We start from the raw sequence: 5,845 nt of genomic DNA on the forward strand, positions 1-5,845 counted from the left end.
ATAAAGATGTGCAATACTGGAATGTCCCAGTTGTATTTCAGCTGTAATTTGATGGAAACGGATTAGTTATCACTGTTTTATTTTTCTGTTTATAAATCAGAACTGTCTCCTTTCTCCGGCTCACCCTTTTCCTCTCCTTTTCCCATATATGGAGGAATAGGATGGCGAGGTCAGGTAAAGGAATGTATAGTAATCTTATAGCCTTGCTGAGGTGGAGACGATACGTGTGTGGCAGATTAGAGTTGTAGTTATAGAAACATTATTGCGAAAGGCCAGCCACAGGTTTGGCCTCACACACACACTCCTCCATCATCTCACGTTCTCACCCTCCCTTCCTCCGAGGTGTTGGATTACTGAAAAGAGGCTGAAAGATCCCATACAAGCCCACACACGCACTTATCTTTGAACCTGCACTGCTGCTATCTAGCTTTAACATTAATTGAGAAGAATCGGCTTTTCACACACACACATACACACACACACATAAACACGCACACTGGAGTTTTAGCTATGCGAGTATTTCTTGGAGGCAAAAATAATCGTATTCGTTGAGTTAAACGTCGGGCCACAGCTTTTCAGAGCGCAAGTTAGCTAACTGGCAAACCTGAATGTCAAAGAGATAACTCAAAATATGAATAAGAAATAGAAATGGATTTTTTTTTTTTTCATTATTCATAACCATGGGTTTCATGATGTTGGGAGATAATATGAGATAATTTCAGCCGCATTTCAGCAGTACAGAACCTCAGAGGAAGGGATGTTAAGAAAGAGAGGTGGTGGAAATGTGTGTGAGGGAAAACCTGTTGCTGGCCTCTCTCCATAAACCATTAACCTCCTCTCCCCGTCTGTAATATGGACTGCATTTATAATAATATCCTGTAATATCCTGCGGTCCTTGCTCCTGTACCATACCGGGTTACGTCTCCAAATGCGGATGTTCTCACAAGAGCCGGGAGGAGTTTATTTTCTCACTTTTCTCTTCGTACAGCTCAGACATGGACTAAGTGCGGGGGGGGGGCTTCGCGGCGCAAAGCGACCTGTCCTGCTACACAGAGTTCAATCTCCAAGCTACCGCTCACTGTTGACTTGGGGGAATTGGCTCCGGAGGTGTTAAAGATGTTATCAGAGAACACAAACGCCTAAAAGCCTTCCGAAGTACCAGAGAGTGAAATTGGATTAGAGCGGAAAGATGGAATATATGTAAAGTCACACAGCTAAAGGTCACCTATAGGGAGTGGAAGGGGGTTGAGCAGATTGCAATGGCACTTTGGTGTGGAAATAACAAGAAACATGAGGCAGGGGGGAGGGGAGGCATAAACAGGTTTGTGAAGAGGAAAGAGGAAATGAGCAAACGTGATGAGTGAGAAATAATGTCTGCGATAACTTGATATTATGTTGCACCTGCTGAACTTCACCTTTACACCCCACCTCAATCCTGGTTTTCCTCTCTCTTCTACAAATGTGCAAATATGCAACAGTAAAACAAGACTTAAAGGTCAAGGTAGGCCGACAGAGAGGACGGGACGGAAAGACAGAGAGAGCGGGAGACACAGTAATCTTTGTGGACTCATTCCCATGGCAGACATGTTGTAGGACCCCTGCGGTCTCTGTTCCAGACTCCAGCCTGCTGTGTCTGTTCTGCGCACAGATAAGCCAGAGCAGGAAGCTACACAACAAACAGAGCCATCAAAGCCCGGGTCCCTAATCGGATACATGGGCTCTGCAAATGCAGCATGACTTTCAACATACGAGCTAGATCGAGACCACAGATATGCCGCCGATGTGGTCTGCTGGTCTACTTAATGCAGTGGTTCTCACAGTGGTTTCTGGGGTCGCTAAGAGGTCCTTGGGGGGTTCTAGGCGGTTTCCAATAAAATGAGGAATTCACTATAATTGAATTCACTACAAATTATCTTAATTCTCTCCACATAGAGTGTGTAGATGGTTCTACAATGCAATATTAAATCAACAACATTATAGCAGACCTCCATCTCTCTTTAATTTAATAGCCCAGGTACAAATTAATGTCTGCTGCCTGGAAGATGCAAATTTTACTACCCCACTCATCATTGTTTACCCTCCTTTTTATTTACCTCTACATTACTGGCTAGGTAGGTAGACAGCATTAAAAAATAATGTCTGCTGCCTGGAAGATGTAATTCATTTTACAAGGCCACTCCACTAGTTCAGGTAGTTAGCGAGGAACAGAGCTGGAGTGGAAATTGATCCAAAACGGTAGATGTGATGGTGTTAGAAAACCACCGTAGAGCTAGATATGAACTTGGGTCCTTAAAGATACAATGTGCTTTTGTCCTTGAGGCAGAAAGTGTGTTGTTAGTCCCGTCCTCAGGTGGTCAAGTTCGCCCACCAGCACTTGTCACTCATCTTAATGAGCCACCATCCATAAAGCCTCCACAGGTGTTCAACAAGCAGCCAATCTGCAATATAATAAGCAACGCTGATGTTCACCATGTTTTTGAGCGTTTAGCTTCACTGTTCTTTCTTTTCATACTGTTTTGTCCCCAACACCACTGAAAGGGGATTTAGGCATGAACACACAGAGTCACAGACAAACACAGACTGATAATGTATACTATATTTAATGTGGAAAAAGTTGCATATCGTTGTTTTAAAGCAATCCCTTTGGATGAAAGTAGATTTTCATCTGGGAGAAAAGGGGAAGGAAAGAGGGACACAGAGAGAGCAAAAGGAATGCCCATGCTCACAAAAATAATATCAACGCTTCTTTAATGTCAAATAGCAGTCAGAAACTCACTTGCAGCATTTAGCCTTCATCAGCCTTGCTATTGTACATTTAAAAAGCACTGAAACTAATTTTTGTGAGTGTGAATACTGTCAGGCTTCTGAGAAAAGGTGTTGAACTTTCAGTCCCTTTGTTTAATGAGACAAACAGCACACATGAGTAAATTGCAGCTTTGTGACTGGATGTGTGTGAAGATCAGCTGCTGATATCATTGATCCGGTTTGTTTTCTTTTCTGATTTGGGCTTCATTAAAACAGTGCCATTACCATGGTAACAGGCGCACCGTGCCGTAATTCTCCATTATTGGCTGATAGATTGTTGCTAGTGATGTATCCAGGAGCCAGGCATGAGGCAGTACCAAGATGAACATGTAATATGTTTAGCTCTGGCAGAGAGGCCCTCAGGCAAGTCCACAATGATGTTACACAGCAAACCTGTAAGCTGACCACCATATCAGATAGTCTCTGGGTAACTGCTCGACATAAATGGTACAGCAATAGCATCATTTGATTCACTATTCCCATCTTGTTGCTTCTCTGATGAGGTCATCAATAGGCCCTGTGCAGCAGAGTTGTAGTTATACAAACAATCTCATTGGTTTAAAGTTAGTTAAATGTCAATGGGCGGAGCCAAAGAACCACAGTTTTTCAGTGCACTTTTTCACCTTGAAGGGCAAAATATCAATGAAAATACATAAGGAATTACTTCTTTTTTTCATTCATTCATGACCATGGCATTCATGATCTTGGAAAGTATGTATTATATCAACATATCAGCTAAATCAAAAATCTGAAACATCATATAAAACTAACACTGTCCATTGAAACCAAGGCAAATGAACTGTTTTGGGCAGCATGATGGCTCCTCCTGTATTCTATAATAGGGGGAAGACAGGCTCAGGCTCACATAAGAGTGAAGGTCAGGGTGCATCGGCCTGTCAGACAAGCCTGGTCACGGTGTGTTAGTGTGTCTGACTGCAGTGTTTCAGGCCGCTGTGCCTTGTTTGTCTAGCTCTCAACACCGGTGCGACCCCACCGTGGAAAACATGTCTCATCCTTAACTTGATTACCCAGACGGCCCCCGGCCCTGCAGGGGCCACGAGGGGCAACTTATCTAGTGGATCCAGTGAGCGTTTTGAGTATGTGCTTATGTTACAGAGTGAGTGAAGTAGTGAGAGATTGATTGAGAGAGAGAGAGAGATAGAGAGAGAGAGAGAGAGAGAGAGATGAACCTCTTAGGACGGCCTTCAGAAGCAGTCTGCTGTCACCTAGTGGTATTAAACACACACAGCCCCTTGCCTATCCTAAAGCTCAGCAGACACACGCCACCTGCAATGGAGAATATTTGCAAATCAATTGACGAATCATCTCAATCATTCATCAATCATCTGCTGTTGAGTTTTTCTTTATGACAGAAGAGGCTGTATAAGTCTTCGGGAGCTGGGACGATGCTGAATCCCACGGCTCTAACTACTGAGTTGCAGGTTTCATGCAGCATCACTAGATGGCAGAACAGGTTTTGTCTGCCCCAGCATCTCTCACATCCAAGCTCTGGAGATTTACATCTGCTTACCTGCATGAGATTAATAGGAACCGATAGGCTTGGATTTGACTTATCTGAGGAGCGTCCTACTGGCTAAGCTGCTGATCACACAGTCAGAATGTTGCAGGTTCAAATCTGGTTCACAGCCTTTGTTGCATGTCATCCTATATCTCTTCCTTATCCCATTTTCAGAGTGCCATGTCTGCAGGTTTTCCATTCCAACCAATCACTACAGCAGCTCATTCCACCTAAAGTGGCTGTTTTATGACCATGTCTCTCACAAAGTGGTTGCTCAGTGTTAGAATGAATATAGTTGGTGTTGTGGTCTGGATGAAATGACCGTAGAAGGTGGATAGAATTTAATATTTAGTAAAAATTGAAGGGAAATGGAGGGGCGGTTTGGGGTCTTAAGTCAGATGTTCTTAACCCTAACAAACTATAGTAATCCTATAATAAATTTTAGAAGGATATACAAATATCACAGCAAAATTATAAATCCTTTTATGAATATTACAATAAATATTATAGAGATATAGGAGATAAAAATATATAAAATACTATAAACTCACCATTGAGTGACACAGATAGGACTATAAGCCCCAATAGGAATATTGTAGGAATACAGTGATACTGTAGGAAAAAAAAATACCATAAAATACAATAAGGTCATTATAAACCACGGACACAACAAACACAGATATAGCCTACTATAAGGAATATTATAGGAGTATTATAGTGATTTTTCGCGAGGGGTTTTAATTCCTAATTTGTCTGAAGCTCCACGATCATCGCCCATTCAGCTGCTGGAGAGTCTGTGATTCAGTGGTCCTATCAGCTGTCAATCCCGTCACTGATTCCGCCCCCCGCCCCAGTCACACCCATTTTCTCACCGGCATTTCATCTGGACTCGCATTACTATTTTTTTCTCCCCCCCCTCTCTCATCATTATCACTCCCATCCGCTACGGTGTCTGGGTTGCGCGTGTGAAAGGTTACCACGGGGTGAAGATACATCAAACACCGAGCCTTAACCGGGAGTGAGTGTGTGTGTATGTGTGTGTGGTCCGTTGCGTGCTACCTAGTGGTGGGCGTGTGCCCGGTCCTCCCTGCAAACCGGTGCGTGTGTGTATGTGTGTGCGTGGGTGTGATTGCATGTTTGCACGCCGCCGCTCCTCGACTGAGCTGAAGACAGAGGACACCTGATATTTAATTTTTTTTTTTTTTTTTAATCTACAACAGTTATTTCTTCTCCATGCAATGGCTTTCGTGGGTCCTTGCGGCGGTCACGAGTGGGTAATTTCTCACTGACTGTGCGTGATTCAGGCGCGTCCACCCCCCCCCACCCCCCCCACCCCTTGCGTGGAGGTGCGGGGCCACTACTGTGTTGTTGCGGCACTGGATGGATTTACCTAGTATGTTTGTAACTGAAGCCTCGGGCGGTGTAGACGCGCGGAAAGGAGGGAAATAAAAAAAAAAGAAGAAAAAAAAAAGGGGGATTTTCTACCTGGTTTTGTTGATCGATCACCTCTACTGTGGCGAC

Source organism: Centroberyx affinis, unplaced genomic scaffold (assembly GCF_046629955.1).
Source record: "Centroberyx affinis isolate AG114_WGS23_722 - 3 ecotype Tasmania unplaced genomic scaffold, CSIRO-AGI_Caff_v1 ptg010258l_1, whole genome shotgun sequence".
In the NCBI taxonomy this organism is placed as follows: Eukaryota; Metazoa; Chordata; class Actinopteri; order Beryciformes; family Berycidae; genus Centroberyx; species Centroberyx affinis.